The sequence below is a fragment of the Abramis brama genome (assembly GCF_963993115.1).
Source record: "Abramis brama genome assembly, chromosome: 18".
NCBI lineage: Eukaryota > Metazoa > Chordata > Actinopteri > Cypriniformes > Leuciscidae > Abramis > Abramis brama.
Genome location: NC_139980.1, coordinates 20,419,738 through 20,438,467, shown reverse-complemented (window position 1 = coordinate 20,438,467; position 18,730 = coordinate 20,419,738).

The window sequence follows — 18,730 nt, the reverse complement described above, 5'->3', positions numbered from 1 at the left end:
GAAGGATTGTGCTTTGGAGGTAGCGCTTATTTGGTTAAATCACAGTGATTATAGCTGTTGACAAGAACATCAGTTAATGTTCTAGTCAGCTAACAGCTAATTCTGAAGCCTATTGACTAGCTATCATTCTTCTGAGAAAATCGTGTTATTTCAGGCATACCTGCTTGAAATGTGTGAAGGGAGGTGTATCTGTATTTTCTGTTAACTTTGGGATTGTTTTGGGACATTTTATAGGGGTTTTTTAGGGGAGAGACATTCTCATCTTAGACAGTATTTGTTTTTGGCAAAAATCTGTGTAGTGCAAATAAGTCACCATCTTTAATTATATAGTGCTTTATACAACACAGATTGTTTAAAAGCAGCTTTACAGTGATGACAGGAAATCACAACAACATCTTTATTTCTTTACAACATCTCATTTCGGCTGTACAGCAGCTCTAAAAGAAAAGTGTTATTGTTTAGCTGGAGTCAGTTCAGAGTTGTAAAGATCATCAATTATTAAATTAGTTAATTTCGTCTATTAAGCAGTTCTGCAGAAAAAGTTATGTCGTCGTCCAGCTCAGTTCAGTTCTCATCCAATAGTGTCAGTGCAGTCAAATCAATAATATTGTTGAATATTAAGTGTCCCCCAACTAAGAGGTGACAGTGACAAGGAACCCAAACTCCATCAGGTGACAGAATGGAGAAAAAAAACATCACAAGTCACAAGTCAGAAATCAGATTGTGGATCGGTAGCATTCAAATATTTCATCCAGTTCCTTTTGCTTGAAGATCGGATTCATCACTGTATGGGGATGAAGCTGGTCATACTGTAGGTCTGTGCAGAGGACCTGTCTGGATCTTGTGGTCTTTGCTGAGGATCAGTGCTGATGGCTGTCATGTCGATGAGGCCTCCACAGGGGAAAGTCTAGTTGACAGGATTTCTGCTGACATTTAGGGATGCGTTGTGGTCGTATCTAGGTGCAGGTCCTCCATCTAATCTGGATATGGCCCGGATCGGGCTGACTACGTTAACTTGAGGATAAACAGAGAGACTAATGTTAGCGTAGATGACATTCTTTTAACAATGTAACAAGTTCATTGTGTGATATGGGAAGTGTTTCCGGTTCCGCATGACCTAATTTATGCAGCCTAACAATCCTTTAACGGATGTGAATTATAGAAATGTGATCATATCTTATGTGTATGCCAGGTTAAAGAGATGTGTTTTTAGTCTAGATTTAAACTGTAAATTAAATAAATTTGGCTTGTAAAATAATTGGGGAAAAACAAGGATCGCTTACAGATGTCATGAAACACAAGGATTCACACAGGTAAAGTAATCAACAGGTTTATTTGCAGAAGTATGTGATCGCAACAATGTAAGCAGGTGAGTAACTGATGAATATAGTGTTCAGGATAGATATCTGGATGAGTAATGGTCTTATCTTTTGCAGGTTCGGAAATGGAGATCGAGGCAGATGACTGAAGACGGATGAAGGAAGCAGATGACTGAAGACAAATCGTTCTGGTAGGTATCTTGCAGGTAAGGAGTCAGGTAAGTGTTCTTTGAGGGAACGACGAGACCAGACAATGGTGAACTGCAGTGGGAAGAGTTATATACTGCTGGGTGATGATCAGTGAAGACTGGTGACAGGTGACGTTGATTAGTACTCTGGTGATTGGGAACGAGTGGGTGGAGTGTAGATGAATGTGCGCTGAGTCCCAGGCGGTCTCGCTCACCTGAAACCAGTGGTGGACAGCTGGAAAGTCCGAAGGCTCTCCTGACCAGGGAAACAGGGGCAGTTGGTAGCCGAGTATGCACTGGAAGAGCGTAAGTCCTGTGGTGGCTTGTCGCAGGGAGTTCTGTGCATACTCGGCCCAGGGAAGAAAATGCTCCAGCTGTCCTGATGGTCATGACAATATGACCGCAGGTACCTCCCGATCTCTTGTATCTTCCACTCAGTCTGGCCATTGGACTAAGGATGATATCTAGATGTGAGACTGACTGTGACTCCGAGTAGGTTGAAGAAGGCTCGCCATACTCGGGAGATAAACTGAGGGCCACGGTCTGAGACGATGTCTTCGGGAATTCCAAAGTGACGAAAGAGTTGCTGGAAGAGGGTATCGGCCATCTCGAAGGCAGTGGGTAGTCCCTGCAGCAGGATTCATTTACAGGCTTTGGAAAAGTGATCCACTATGACGAGGATGCAGGTGTGAGAATTGAAGATGGGAGGTCGGTGATGAAGTCCACTCCAATATGCGACCAGGGTCGGTTAGGAATGGGGAGAGGGACTAGTTTGCCTTCCAGAAGGCGACGGGGAACTTTGGATATGGCGCAGACTGAGCATACCTGAACATATCGGGAGACTTCCTGGGTCATATTGGGCCACCAGCAGCGATTGCTGATGAGCGAGAGGGTTTGCTGGCTGGAGGGAGAATGGGTTCAGGAGGTGCGGTGATGGATTCAGGATGATATAACCGGGTGCATCTGCTTTCTGGTTCTTGTTACCATGTCGGTACGTCACGGTGAAGTTAAATCTGGTGAAGAATAGGGACCAGCGTGCCTGGCGGGTGTTCAATCTTTTGGCGTTACGAAGATATTCAAGATTGCGGTGGTCAGTGATGACTTTAAAGGGGTGTTGAGCTCCCTCCAGCCAATGTCGCCACTCTTCCAAGAGCCAGTTTGATCGCCAGTAGCTCCCGGTTACCAATATTATAGTTTTGCTCTGCCAGGGACAGTTTTTTAGAATAGAAGGCGCATGGATGGAGTTTGGGAGGCTCACCCTGCCGCTGAGATAGCACAGCTCCTACCCCATTGGTGGAGGCGTCCACTTCGACGATGAAGGGGAGATTCGGATTAGGAAGAACGAGGGTAGGAGCTGTACTGAAGGCTTTCTTAAGTTGGTTGAAGGCGGTGTTAGCTTCGGAGTTCCAGGACAGAGACTTGGCCCCATTGCTTAGTAAGGAGGTGAATGATAAGCTGAGTTTACTGAAGCCATTGATGAATCGACGGTAGAAGTTGGCGAACCCCAGGAAGCGTTGGAGTTCCTTGATGGAAGTGGGTTGTGGCCAGTTCTCCACTGTCTCTACTAGGGTTGGGTTATGTTTTTTTTTTTTTCTTTTTTTTTTTTTTTTATACTGGTGCCAAATCGATACTTTTAAAACAGTACCGGTGCCTTAAAAAAAAAGAGAGCCTCAAAATGATGGTGAATGACATTAAAGAAGGTTTTTTTATTGAAAAAAAACAATTCTTAAAATTGAATATATTAAAATTATTTATAGAGTAAATATATAAGTAGTCTAAATACAAAACACAACAAATTTACACAACAAATTCACAATAAAACCTAAGCCACCTAACCCAAATACAATAATTTAACACTAAATAACACTACAGTACTAATAACAGCAAAGTAGTCTGTCTTGGTATGTTACAAACCAGCTTTAAATTTCAGCAATCCTTTTCACATTTTTTGCCTTTCCCTGGCCAAATGCGACACCTCTCCTGACTTATTGCATGTCCTACACAAGGTGAGCGTTATTTTAGAACGCATCACCTTAAATGCCGTGACGCGAAACCCCTCGTGGAAAAAGAACGCTGTCATGTTTACAACTGTGGTAATGAGCGCTCATCAGGATCAACTGAATGCTGGATTTCAAAAGTATGTGAGGTTCGCGGCTCTATTGTTGCAGTAAACTTGCACAACGTTCTTGAATTAATAATTTATTAGATGTACGCCGGTCTGTACGGACATTGACTTTACATTTTCACACTAAACATGACGTTGAACAAATAACAAACTGTGATTGGTTGCGTTATGTCAGTCAGTCCTTGGCTGATATTTTTATTCTTAATAAAAATCACTCAATTAGGCATTTAAAGGGGACCTATTATGCCCCTTTTCACAAGATGTAAAATAATTCTCTGATGTCCCCAGAGTGTGTATGTGAAGTTTTAGCTCAAAATACCCAACAGAATTTTATTTACAGCACGTTTAAATCATCATTTTTTGGGTCTGTGAAAAACGCACTGTTTTAGTGCTTCTCCTTTAATGCTAATGAGCTGCTGGTTCACGACACAGGGGGCGGAGCCTAAGCAGCCGCGATCAGAGCCAGAACAGGGAAGATGATAATAATAAAACAGACAGTCACAGTAATGGTGTTCATTTCGACCATAAAAATGCCTACAGAGTCAGAGAATATATGCTGTATGGAGTTGGAAAAGGTATAGTTTAGTTTAATTACGATTATAACCTATTTGGCATTGCTTGTATACACTATTAATGCAAGCCTGCTGTAGGACTCCGTCTGACGATCTAATTGTCTGAATGATGACACAAAATATACTGATGAGTTTAATAAACTTTACTGTATGTCACACAAAAGATGAAGCATCAGTTTTTCTTAAGAAAATCACTGTTAGAGCTGAGTAAACAGTATAAGAAGTGCATAACTAACTTACATAAATTTCTGTAGAGTTGAGGGAGCATTTTCTTTGAAAACAAAATGAATCCACCTCGTCTTCAGTGGCTGGCAGATTTCAAGAGTAAATAGAGAGAGCTATGTGGATGAATACATCCAGCTACAACACCTTCAACGCTTGGGAGATGCTTCGACGCTTCTCATGAGTGCATTGCTGCAGCAATGGCTGATGTGTACAACTCGCAGTGAACTCGATCAGGGCGGGTCTAAGTTATAACGGCAGTGTCAGTCAACACTCGTGGGCGGGGCCTGTGGCTTTAGTGATGTCACTAAAGCCACATTCTGAAAACGGGTCGTTTGGAGAGACTGCTTATGATTTATGGAGATTTTAAAAAAAGGAGTGAGGGGATTTTTATCACTGTAGGGTGGTTGTGTACACACACTGCCAACACACATTTATGTCCAAACACCATACAAAAGTGAATTTTGCATAATAGGTCCCCTTTAAGTGGCACCGAAATGAGGCACCGAAATCTGCGTTTTGATTCGGTCCGGTTACACACCGGTTACTTAGGTACCGGTTACATATCGGTGCCCGGTTTCGGTACCCAACCCTAGTCTCTACCTTCCTCTGGTCCATTTTTATGCCGTGTTGATCGATGACGTACCCGAGGAAGTGGACTGTGTCATGGTGGAACTCACATTTTTCGAGTTTCAAGAAGAGGTGGAACTTTCGAAGCTTCTGTAGGACCTGCGTTACGTGGTGGCGGTGGTCGGCCAGGTTCCGGGAATAGATGAGAATATCGTCTATATACACGATGACAAAGCGGTGAAGGAATTCCCAAAACACCTCGTTCATGAACCCTTGGAAGGCAGAAGGTGCATTGGAAAGCCCGTACGGCATAACCCTGCACTCGTAGTGCCCTGATGGAATGACGAATGCAGTCTTCCACTCGTCACCTTTGCGGATTCAAATAAGGTTATATGCACTCTTGTGAAAATACAAGCACCACATAACTGCTCTGGGGCAGCTGGAACCAGAGGAAGAAGGTAGCGAAATTTGACGGTTTGAGAGTTGAGAACACGATAATCGATGCAGGGGCGCAAGCCTCCGCCATTTTTACCCACAAAGAAGAAACTCGAAGCGGCAGGGGAAGTAGATGGATGGATGAACTCCTGCTGAAGAGCCTCCTTGATGTACTCTCCATAGCCTTCTGTTCCGGGATGGATGGACAGATAGATCTTACCTCGTGGTAGGGTGGCCCCAGGCCCGCAGGTCGATCGCACAGTCCCATGGCCGATGAGGTGGTAGTGTGGTCGCCAAGTGCTTGCTGAAGACATCCTGGAACGCCCGGTATGCAAGGGGGATTCCGTGCTGTGTTATGGTGGTCGGACTCTTGATGGAAGTGGAACAAAGATTCACTTTGGTTGAAGATGAAGGTTGATGGCAGGTAGAGCGCTGGTAGGTGACTTTCTTAATGGATTGCAAACACCCGACTGTTGTTTTCACCCGACTATTGGATCTCACCAGTGCTCCATGCAGCAGACGAGAGGTGAATATTGTTGTAACCACGGGCGTCCCAGGATGATGTCAGCCGTTGAGCCCTCCAGCACCAAAAACGATAACTTCTCCTAATGGAGACATCTGATGCGCAGAGTCAGTGATGGGGTACAGTGCCAAATGTGCCCACGGCCCAGCGGTTTTCCCAGCATCAAATGCACATGAAGATCTTGAGAAAAGGGTTTCTGATGGAGATGAAGTTTTTGAAGGAAGCAAATGAAGTTACCAGCAGCACCTGAGTCTATGAGGGCTTTCGCTGAAAGAGATCGTTGATGGGAGATTAACATAACATCAGTGCTTTTTAGCGAAGATATGGGAGGTGGTAATTGGAGGGCACTCACCGCTGGACGTGGAGGTCGCACAGTATAAGCAGAGACGATTTACAATGCGACGTTGACGCTCAGCATTAAACAGGTGAGTGGAGTTAAGTTGCATGGGCTCTGGTGCTGGAGGGGTCACAGATGTTGAAGTGGGTGGAGGATGCAGCACGGGTTGATCCAAGGCACAGGCTGTGAGTCGTTGGAATATCCTGATGGCACGTTGAATGAAGTTCTCTAGGCCTATGACGTCATCATAGATAGCCATCTGTTGACGGATGTTACTGTTGAGTGGACTGACGACTGGTGAGTGAAGGGCATGTCGAAGGGCGTGAACGAGATCGGAAAAGGGATCCGGTGGAGGAGTGCTTGCATCGCTGGGATCGGTAGTACTTTGCATGTTGGTCTGGTCTTCTGTCATGAAACAGAAGGATTCACACAGGTAAAGTAATGGTCACGCTGTATGTGTTACTCACCAGTAAATTTTAATGTTATTTGGATCCTGCATCATTCGTCTTCCTTCCACGGCAAGTTTGTAACAACGGATCTTTACATGGTGGCAGTAAAAAGGAAAGCCTCTGTTATTGTGACAGATTCTTCTCATCCCCTGCATAGCGCATTTCAGTTACTTCCTTCTGGCAGACGGTATAAAGTACCTTTGGTAAAAAAGGCAAAATATAAGAATTTTATTCCAACTGCTATTGGTATTTTAAATGGGATCTTAAGATGAATCTTATGTTCTTAAGATTCATCTTAAGAATTCAACCTAAGAATTGTGTAGGTTTGGTAGTTGATATTGAACATTTATGTTATGTGTTGTTGTATTGTTTGTTGAGCCTTTGTCTAAAGACAATTTTCTACCCCTGTGGGGATAGACAATAAAGTTTTGATTTGAATTTAATTGAATTTAATACTTCCTGGTTCTAGTAAGAACTCTAGCTGCTGCATTTTGGACCAACTGGAGTTTTTTTTTTTATATATTTTTTTTTTTTTTAAGTAGAGTAGAGTAGAGAATTACAATAATCTAGCCTTGAGGTCATGAACACATTAACTAACTTTTCTGCATTTGTCATTGATAGCATATGTTGTAATTTAGATATATTTTTAATATGGAAAAGGGTGGTTTTACAGATGCTAGAAATGTGACTTTCAAATGAGTCAGGGTCCTTTCTCCCAAAAGACAACAACTGTAGGTTTTAAATCCATAGGTTTGCCATCTTTAAAATAAAAAAGAGTCATCAGCCAGTCAGCAATGTCATGACATCATTTTTCAGATGCTTCAGATTAGTTCAGATTAAATTTTTCTTTTTCAGTTTAGTCGTGTGGTGCTTTTGAAAATACATATTGATCTAATCCAGCTTTACAAAGACTAGTGAATAACAAATCCCCCAGTGAGCAAGCCAAATGTGTCTGTGCCAAATACATCTTGTGGATATGAAGATAAGACTCAGCTGGTGAATCCCTCCAAAAAGTGGATACTGGTAAAATATGTTATATTATATAAATATTTGTAATTGATATGTTGTTTGAAAAATACAAAAAGTATTTTGTCAGAATACACAGATACTTTTGAAAGAGTATTTTGAATACTTTCTCAATGGAGAAATAAGCTTTTTACCTATATTTACACCATCTACCAGCAGAGGAAGACTGCCAAAAGAAAACAGCCAGACTTTGGTCCCACAATACAATTTATCTCACTGAATATCCTGTCATTCAGAAATATGTCCGATAACAGAAGAAAATGTAGTTGTGAAAAGTGTTTATTTTGATTTTAATCAGTAGGAATTATCTAACAGATCATTATCACTTCAGCGTAATAACATGCTAAACAGAACTCCATCACACACCAGTGGAAATAGAGAGTTCAAAGTCACATGAAGATATCCTTTCTTCTAAAGCAAGCTGAGAATAAATCTCGCCATCCTGCACCTCCTCCTCAAAGAAGTCACTAAATGTTGCCAGAGACAAAAGGGCTCCCCTCTAGGCAAGCTGCCAAAGAACAGAGGCTCAGAAAAAGTACTTCCCACGACTAATAGTCAGCCAGGGCGATCAGACTGAAATCACATGTTCTCACATGTGGTGGGATTCATTTCTGAGACATTTAAGAGGGAAGCCTATTTCAAAGAACGGTACGCTGAATGTTGCCACTCATCCCGCTGAGAGCAGTGCTGTGTAAATATATTGCACTTACCTAAAGATGAAGAAAGATGGCTCAATTATGCTCTCTGAAATATTATTACTGAAGTCATATGTACGCAAAGGGCAATACTGAGGCTCTGTGAGAGACTGCACAGATTGATTCAGCACACTGTAGTTGATGCAAGCAAGTTTTCATGGGAAATAACAGAGCCTTTTAATGCAGTCACGACGCCAGTCATTGAATTAGTTCGACAGAGTGTGTTGAAGAGGGGGTAACCTTGTCAGACATATGGCAAGCCATTTTAACATTTAAAAGCTAATTTTGACTATCCGGAATTAACATTGTAGATATCAACAATGTCTTTCTGACTAGTCGTAATTACATTTTGGATAGTTGGAATTGTCATTCAAGATATCTGTAACGTAATTGTGACTAGTCGAATCGACAGTTAGAGATAGCTGTAATTCAGTTTTAACTAGGCAAAACTGAATTACAGATATCTGCAATGACGTCATTGAAAATGACATTCAACTCGTCACACATCTTAAATGACAATTGCAGATATCTGTAATTCAGTTTTGATTAGGCAGAATGAAAGTTAAAGATATCTCAAACGTTATTATGACTAGTGCAAATTATTGTGCATGACGTTGCTCTATTTTAGATATCCATTTCCCCTCCCCGCCATATTCAAAGAAGAAGTGGGTTCATTTCCTTATTTCTATGAATGGAAGAAGAAAGAAGCAGTCATGGCGTTGGCTGTAATCGAAAAAAACACCAGAAAATGATTTTTATATACAAAAAAAAAAAAAAAAAAAATGTTGCAATACTATGTTTATGATCATGCTTAAAAGGTTATTGTTGCCGTAAGATTTATGCGTGAAAGAGATTCACACTAATTCACTTTAATAAAGATGCTGACATGCATGCTATTCTTTCCATGGAAGTACAATAACATTAACTTCCTTAGATGAGAAAAAAAGTTCTTAGTTCAGATTAGTTCTTATTTTTTATTTTATTTTTTCAGTTTGAAACAGTATCTAACAGCATTAAAAAGACGATTAAAAACTCTGGTTGTTCCGACATGGTGCTAATCAGTGCTAATTAAAGTTAACAGTTAACAGGTGCTATGTGATTTGATGATTTGAACAACACGCTCTGCTCCCACCTAAAGTGTGATGCATACAGATATCTGCAACGTCATTTGGCCTAGTCAAAACTCTAATTCAAGATATCTGTAATTACATTTTGACTAGGCAGAATGAAAGTTACAGATATCTCAAATTTCAGATATCTCTAATCAAAATTAATTTCAAGATATCTATAACTTGATAATAGATATCTACAATTAAATTATGACTATCCCTAACTCCAGTTTAAGATATCTACAACGTCATTTTGACTAGTCATAACTCCAGTTACAGATATCCACAACGTCATTTCGCCTAGTCAAAACTTAATTTAAGATATCTGAAAAGGAACATGTAGATATCTTGAATTGAGGTGAATTAAATATATCTTGAACTGGAGTTATGACTAGTCAGAATCAAATTGAAGATATTTCAAACTAGAATTACAGATATCTACAATTCAGTTGCAGATATCCGTAATTCACATAGTGGATATCTGCAAATGAATTGTAGATATCTGTAATGATAAACCCCATAGAAATGAATGGCAAAAGTGACGTCATTTGTCCTAGGAAGAATGTCTTTGTGGATATCTGAAATGACAATTATGGATAGGAAGAATATAGTTGTGGATATCTGAAATGTTCTTTTTGACTAGGCAAAACTGAATTACAGATATCTGCAACACATATCCAGTCTAGCTTTTAAATGTTAAAATGGCTTGCCATACAGACATGACAGTGTGACATACAGCTGAATTATGAGTAATATGCTTTGATCATGTGTGTCCACACAGAACTGTTGGTAATCATATGCTACATGAATCTGTGCATAATTAGTACCACCTGTCAGCAAAACAAATAAATAAAATAAACATGGTGAAATGACTGCATCCATAATCTGGTTGATTTGGAGAGGTGTATTGATGTATGGTCAGTATAATTTTGCCAAGACATGTTCCTGGATCAACATATTTTGTCCGAAAACGTAGTCCTAACCCTGTCCCTACCCCTAAACCTAACACCATAATTTATCCCTAAAATCAGAGGGAAATTATAGGTGAATAACACTGATGTAGAAGCACTAAACCATTGCTGTAAGCCTAAACTTGACATAAACTCTAAACTTGTCCCTCAAATCTGATTGGTTGATTGAAATGTTCAAAAATGTTGATCCAGGAGCATGCTGCACTTGTGAAATCATGTTCACCATGGTATGGTCGCCCCCTTTGTATATAAAAACACCATCAGTATATAGCAACATGCTCACATTATAAGCAAATATCAATTTGCAATTAAAATTGAAGAAAAGTATTCCCTTTATTCGTGTTCCTGTAATTAAAATGAGTTGCTCTGTGTCATGGATGTTATGGTGTAGATTGTATTTTTTCATTAACATAATGCATTTTATATATTAGTCTGTAGAAAAGCTAACTCTTTTGAAACCAACACAAAATGGACAGTGAGGATGTAAAACAGCACCTCACATCTGCTCCTCAATCAGCAGTGTTTAAAAATCAGCTGTTGTTGCCCATTAAAAGCTCACTTATTTAATTCTGAGAAGAAAAACAAATATTAACTTGGACAAAAGGTTAAATGCAACAGTCTTCTGAAAGGCTAAACTGAAATGAAGCAAGGTCAGAGTGAAATGTTGGCAATGAAAGTAAATTAATTGCCTTGAAAAAGAACAGTTAAATTGAAAGTTGATCAGAGAGACCTCAAGGAAAGAACAGCCTTGATTTAAAATGTAATTCATTTGTCATTAATCTAGGCCCTGATTTCTTTTTATATGGTTGGCTTTTTCTATTTTCTATTATTTAAATTATATTTTTTAGGGGCCGTTTACACGACACCGTTTTTTGAGGGTTGAAAATTCCAAAGTTGTGTAGACCCCAGGCGCAACCGTAAGCCAAAGTGTTTCGTTTTAAAATGAAAACGCACTAGTGTAAACGGGGCCTAATACTACAAAAACGTAAATTTGTGAAAACAGTGACGTGTATTACATGTTCTGTCTTTAGGCGAGTATTGTTTCTTTACAAAGTGACATCGCCAACTACTGGTCTGGCATGAATAATACAGCATTTTTAGTCATTTTCGCAAATGAACGGGGATCATTTTGAAAACATTGTGGTCTGTACGTGAAACTTTTCAAAAATGCAAAAAAGTACATCACTGTCATGTTAAAGTACCCTTCCTGTTTCCCACTGCTAGTTTGTTTCCTTGGTTACTCATTATGATCATGTATGTGTTTTTTTCTTCCTCGTTTACCTGTGTATTTATGCCCTCAGTTTAGAAACTGGAATTGTCTATGCGTAATCTATCAAGTTGTCACGTTTGTGTTTTGTGGTGTTGTGTTAAATAAAGTGATAAGCTGTAGATAGATATTTATCTCCTCTATCTTGCTTTACCCCACTGTGCCATATTTTTGTGTAAAAATAAATCAAAAATATATGAATAGCTGATACCTACTTTTAGATCTACATTTTTACATTATTTTCCTGTAAAGTTGCTTTGAAACAATCTGTATTGTATAAAGCGCTATATAAATAAAGGTGAATTGATTTAAAACTTTCTCTGGTAACTATTTAATTTGATGTTTTTTTATATTTTTATCAAACTTTATGAAACATTAGAAAACGTTATGTTAATCAAGTAACTGATTAAAAGTGAACAATTCAATGTTTTGAGATATTTTCCGCAACCTCTTCTAGACCACATGGCAACACATTCAGATGTGTTCACATGCTAAAGCTTCCATGCTTAATGAAACTTGTAGACTGCACACATCTCCTCGTGAAAAGAAAGAGAGGCTGGTGCCAAGACAGGGGCAGAAGACGAGCATGTGACTTCGTACACACTCAGACGTGCCAGATGCAGATACTCCACATCCGCACTCCAGGACTAGCACAGAATTCTTTTGATATCAAAAAAAGGAAAAATGAAAAGGATATAATTGAGATTTCTTTTTTTATTTTTATTTTTATTGTTCATTTGATGATCTAACTTTAGATCAGAAAATGAGGTGATTATCTGATTCATTCTTTTTCATGGTGTAATATTAATAATTTGACACATTTAATGTGATGCAGTTTAATCATCTGATGATGTGAAAATAACATGAATATGAGGAAAGAAACTATTACAATTAACAGAGCCTGAATCTGAAATGTGCAGATAATTATAGGTTCATTCTAGGCAACTGCCATTTCATGACTAGGTAATGCAAGAAGTAAAAAATGTATATTGTTAAATATTTGTTTATTGTTGCAATATAGTAATTTGGGTTATGTCGTTTTACCTACATTTCCTTTTTTTTAATTAAATTGTGCATTCACTTTTCTAAAACGCTAAATGTATTTTCTGAGAAAATGCAGTATTTGCACTTCATGTTTCTGTTCAACCCCATTACACTTCAAGATTTTTGGCACAGTGCACAAAACGTACTCGGTTACTAACGTAACCTCGGTTCTCTCTAGAAGAGGGAACGAGTACTGCGTTTTATCAAAACGCTACGGGAAAAGTCTCTTTTCACGAAACACTGAAGCAAAAATTATCCTTTAATTTTCATATATGTAAAACGCGTTGCGGCAGCAGCAGACAGCTGAAGCAAGACGGCTTGTCCGCTCATTGGCTGCTCTGCGGCAACTGCATAAGCCTATCGAGCGCAGGCTGATGCAACATCAGACCAATGAGGGCGCTTCGCGCCCTCCTCGCCACTTCCCGCCGAGACGGGCGTGGCTTACCTCTATAAAAGGAGCTCGAGAAGGCTGATTCACTTGATTTTGATCGCCGAAGCGAACCAGAGTGAACCAAACGCACGGCAAGGGAACGCAGTACTCGTTCCCTCTTCTAGAGAGAACCGAGGTTACGTTAGTAACCGAGTACGTTCTCTTACGAGAGTTCTCTCGTACTGCGTTTTATCAAAACGCTACGGGAACCCCTTGCAAAACGCCGTGCGTGCTGGGATAAAAACACTGATCACCGGAAGCTATTTCAGGCATACAGTGCATAATCACCAGATAGACTCACACAGAGTCAGGGAATAAGGGGGGGAGCCTTAATTCCCTATACTGTAGCGTCCGCAGGCTTAACATGACCTCACAGGGAGAGTCTAAAGACAGGAGGGGTTTCCTCCGTCCTTATATAGACATGTCCACAGACGCGAATATGACATCACATAGCCAGGGTAGGGAGCCTGCACTAATGTGGGAAAACGTGGGTCTTACACAGTTCTGCCCAGTATAGTCGGTAGCGCGTTGCGCCTGTAAATAGATTACACCGACAAAAGCTTAGCCTGTAAGGCGGGAACCTCTAGGTATAAAACCTGATAAATGTAGACGGAGAGGCCCAGCCTGCCGCCGTACATATATCCTGTAAGGAAATCCCGCTGGACCAAGCCCACGAGGAGGCAACGCCTCTCGTAGAGTGCGCTCTGACTCCCAACGGGCCTTGAAAGCCCTTGGCAGTATAAGCCAGCACTATGGCGTCAACTATCCATCTGGATAGACTCTGTTTCGAAACAGCCGTTCCTTTGGAACGTCCGCTGAACGAGACAAAGAGCTGCTCTGTCTGTCTGAAGGCAGCAGAGCGGAACATATAAGTTCTTAAAGCCCTAACAGGGCAAAGAAAACTCGAGTCCCCTTCCTCACTCGATGCCGGCAGGGCAGCCAGGGAAATAACCTGAGCCCGAAAAGGCGTGTTGAGGGATTTCGGCACATAGCCGTGCTTAGGTTTGAGTATGACTTTAGAGTCATTAGGACCAAACTCCAAGCACGTCGGGCTCACAGAGAGCGCGTGCAGATCGCCTATGCGCTTCACTGAAGCGAGAGCCATCAAAAACACTGTTTTGAAAGACAAATGTTTGAGGCTGATAGACTGGATAGGCTCGAAAGGGGCACCTTTCATGGCCGCCAGGACCGTAGAAAGGTCCCACATAGGGACTGAAGGAGGTCTGGGTGGATTCAGTCTCCTAGCTCCCCTGAGGAAGCGGATGACTAAATCATTCCTTCCCAGTGACTGACCCAGCGTTGAACCGGAGAACGCTGAAATAGCCGCCACATACACTTTGAGCGTGGAAGGGGATCTGCCCTTATCCAACAGCTCTTGTAGGAAGGAGAGAACCTCCGCTACCTCACATTCGAGGGGTGAAAGGCTCCGAGCTGTACACCAGCTGGAGAAAACCGACCACTTTGAAGCGTAGAGCCGCCTGGTCGACGGCGCTCTAGCCTCAGTGATGGTATTCATGACTCCCTCTGCGAGACCAACGGGTATCCGTTGAGCGCCCACACATGAAGGGACCACAGTTCCGGGTGTGGGTGCCAAATCGAGCCCCTGGCCTGCGAGAGGAGATCTCTCCTCAACGGCACTGGCCATGGAGCGATGTCTGCTAACTGCATCAGAACTGGGAACCATGCCTCGTTCTTCCAGAACGGTGCTACAAGCAGCACTGGGCATTTTGTTTTCCTGACCCGTTCCAACACCTGTGGCAGGAGGGAAACGGGGGGAAAAGCGTATAGCGGGCAGCGCGGCCACCTTTGGGACAGCGCGCTGTCGGTCTTTGAAAAGAATGCGGGGCAGTGAGCGTTTTCGTGGGACGCGAATAGGTCCACCTCCGCTTTGCCGAATCTCTCCCACAACAGCCGGACTGTTTGTGGGTGTAGAGACCATTCGCCTGTAGGAACGTTGTTCCTGGACAGTCTGTCCGGGCCCACATTCAGAAGCCCGGGTACATGCACTGCTCTCAGCGAGCGTAAGTTGTGCTGAGCCCATAGTAGGAGGCGTTTCGCCAGCCTGTACAGGGATATGGAATTCAGACCGCCCTGGCGATTTATGTAGGACACCACAGCCATGTTGTCCGAACGGACTATGACGTGTTGGTCCTTGATGTGGGGACAAAAACGCGTCAGCGCATTGTGCACTGCCAGCATTTCTAGGCAGTTTATGTGTTGGAGCTTTTCTCGTTCCGACCATAGGCCGAAGAACGGTCTGCCCTCGAGCAGCGCTCCCCATCCCGAGGTGGATGCGTCCGTCGACACCATCCTAACCCTCGAGGAAGTCCCCAGGCTTACACCTGATTGGTACCAGTCGTTCGCCATCCAAGGCACCAGGGCTGTGACACAGTCCTGATTGACCTTGAGGCGTAATTGACCGGACACCCACGCTCTGCGCGGTACCCGCGCTTTCAACCAGAACTGCAGCGGGCGCATGCGGAGCAAGCCCAGCCGGAGAACTGACGATGCTGAGGCCATGAGACCCAGCATCCTTTGAAATTTCCTGAGCGGGGTGAAAGCGCCGCGGCGGAAAGACTTCGCCGCGCGCTGAATGTTCAGCACACGCTGTGGCGACAGCTGCGCTGTCATAGATTGTGAGTCCAGAACTATACCCAGAAACAAAATCGTTTGACTGGGGTTCAGTGAACTCTTCGCCCAATTGACCGTGATACCAAGATTCTCGAGGTGATCGAGTAAAATGGCTCTGTGCTCTACGAGCTGAGATCGTGATTGGGCTAGGATCAACCAGTCGTCCAAGTAGTTCAGCACTCGCATGCCTCTGAGTCTGAGAGGAGCGAGCGCTGCATCCATGCATTTCGTAAATGTACGAGGTGCCAGGGACAAGCCGAAAGGCAGGACTGTATACTGGTATGTCTGACCCTCGAAGGCGAATCTCAAGAATCGCCTGTGATGTGACGCTATCTGTATTTGAAAATACGCGTCCTTCAGATCTATCGACATGAACCAGTCTTCCCGGCGAACATGCGCGAGAATTTTGCTGGTCGTGAGCATTTTGAAACAGCGTTTCACTAACACTCTGTTCAGTCGTCTTAGATCCAGAATGGGTCTGATACCGCCGTCCTTTTTGGGGACTAGAAAGTATCTGCTGTATATCCCCTGTTCGCTTTGATCTCGGGGAATAAGCTCTATCGCCCCTTTGCTTATCAGTTTTGATATTTCGGCGCGAAGTAGGTGTGCTACTTTCAGCGGTACCGAAGTTTCGACGCGCGCTGTGAAGCGCGGAGGGCGTCGAAAAAACTGTAGCGAGAAGCCTCTCTTTATAATGCCTAAGACCCAGTCCGAAACCCCTGGAAGCGCTGCCCATGCATCTGCATGGTTGGCTAAGGGCCGGATACAGAGCGCGCTCTGTTCGCCGTGCGACAGAGGTGCTACGGGGCTCACAAACGTAGGCGTTATGCCTGCGGCATTTGAGGCGGGGGGCGCGCTTAATACAGCGGGCGGAGCGCTCGTCCTCGACCTTACAACAGTGCTTGGCTGAGTGAGGGAGGGCTGCGCGAGTCCCGTGGGACTCATGTGTGCGAGTAGATGTGGGCTGGGAGCGGACACATTTACTGCTTTGGGCGCGCTGCCTGTGTAAGCAGCGCGCGCGCTCATAGGTCTCGTTTTTACAGAGAGCCTGTGATCTGATAGACATAGTGTTCGTGGGCACTGAGTAGTGGGCACTTTTACTATGTGGGGAGCGCAATCGACCTGAGTCGATTTTATTTGCGCGAGCCCTAAGTGCAGGGCTGTGCTTGTGTGTAGGGATGGGCACTGAGAAGTGGGCATCGACACTACATTTATAGCACCATCGGCCGTGGCCGGGACACCAGAAATACCGTGAGTAAGTGTGGGCGCGGGAGAGCGGGCACAGTTACTGCAATGAGTGCACTGTCTGTCTGAGCAGAGTGAATGCACACAGGTTTCGTCTTTACAGAAACCACAAGGCATGCAGAACATAGTGTTTGTGGGCACTAGGCAGTGGGCACGTTCACTATGTTGCGTGCGTGATCGACCCGAGTCGAATATATGAGCGCGGGCCCTGTGTGAAGGGCTGTGCTAGTGTGTAGGGATGGGCATTCGGCGGCATAAATATTTTCTGCCGGCCGGCCTGGGGTTCGAACCTCCGATTCCCCGCGCGCAAGTCTAAGAATCTACTACTGGACCACAGTGAAGATACATAGACAAAGTCAGCGCGAGTATTATCCGCACTGGCGTTTGCTTGCAGGCATGTACCACGTGCTCGTGGCCAGCAAAAAACACGTCTGCAGTTGCCTCTCGGGGAACAAACAGAGTGATTTGCATTCGGCGGCAAAAATATTTTCTGCCGGCCGGCCTGGGGTTCGAACCTCCGATCGCCCGCGCGCAAGTCTAAGAATCTACCACTGGACCACAGTGAAGATATATAGACAAAGTCAGCGCGAGTATTATCCACACTGGCGTTTGCTTGCAGGCATGTACCACGTGCTCGTGGCCAGCAAAAAACACGTCTGCAGTTTCCTCTCGGGGAACAGACAGAGTGATTTGCATTTTCAGACGCCTGCAAAATGCCAGAATGTGAGAAGAGTGGAAATCGCCCAGTTTCAGCGGGGCTGAAAACACTCCATTCTCCTTTCGCCAGTGACGCGCGGGAACCGTAGAAACGGTGTTCGGTTGCAGGCAAGCGGGTACTACGCGCTCGCTGGCTGCAAAATGCATCTCTGCAGTCGCCTTCAGGGGACTTACAGAGCAAGCATTGGCGGCATAAATATATATGCCGCTAGACCGGGATCCGAACCCCGGTCTCCCGCGTGGAGAACCTATAATTCCACCACTGAGCCACAGGGGGATACAGGCTTTGAAAGCGGCGTCAACATGTATTCTTCGGCGTTTGCTGGCAGGCAAGCGTGTAACAGACTCACTTGCTGCAATAATATTTCCAGTCGCCGAACAGGGAACTGAGAAATGTGAGAGAAAAGAGGTCAGACCGACCAACGGTGGGACTAAGAACACTCTTTTCTCCTTCGCCGGTGAATGACGCGTGCAGAGGCAGGGTAGCTTTTCTTGTAACGTAAAGAAAAACTAATCCCGCCATCCGCTTCCAGGAAGGGCAGCCTCGGAAGGATGCCCGGTGAGTCCTCAGAGTCACCGTAGGCAATTGGCTCGGAGTGAAGGCGTTCGCCGTCAGCGAGCGCGAGCGCTGCATGAGAAGGCATCTTGAAAAAGACGCAGCTCTTTTAAGGGTGTGTGTTGCAAAGCGAACACACACACACACACACACAAACACAAGAACAAGAATGTAAAGGATATGGCGTCGGAAAGCGCAGCAGGTACGGCGGTAGAAGGCGGCATTGGCCAGCGGCTTCAAGGGCTCGTCCCGCTGAAGTGCTTGCATCAGACGACGCGTGCTTCCTCGTGATCCAGCGA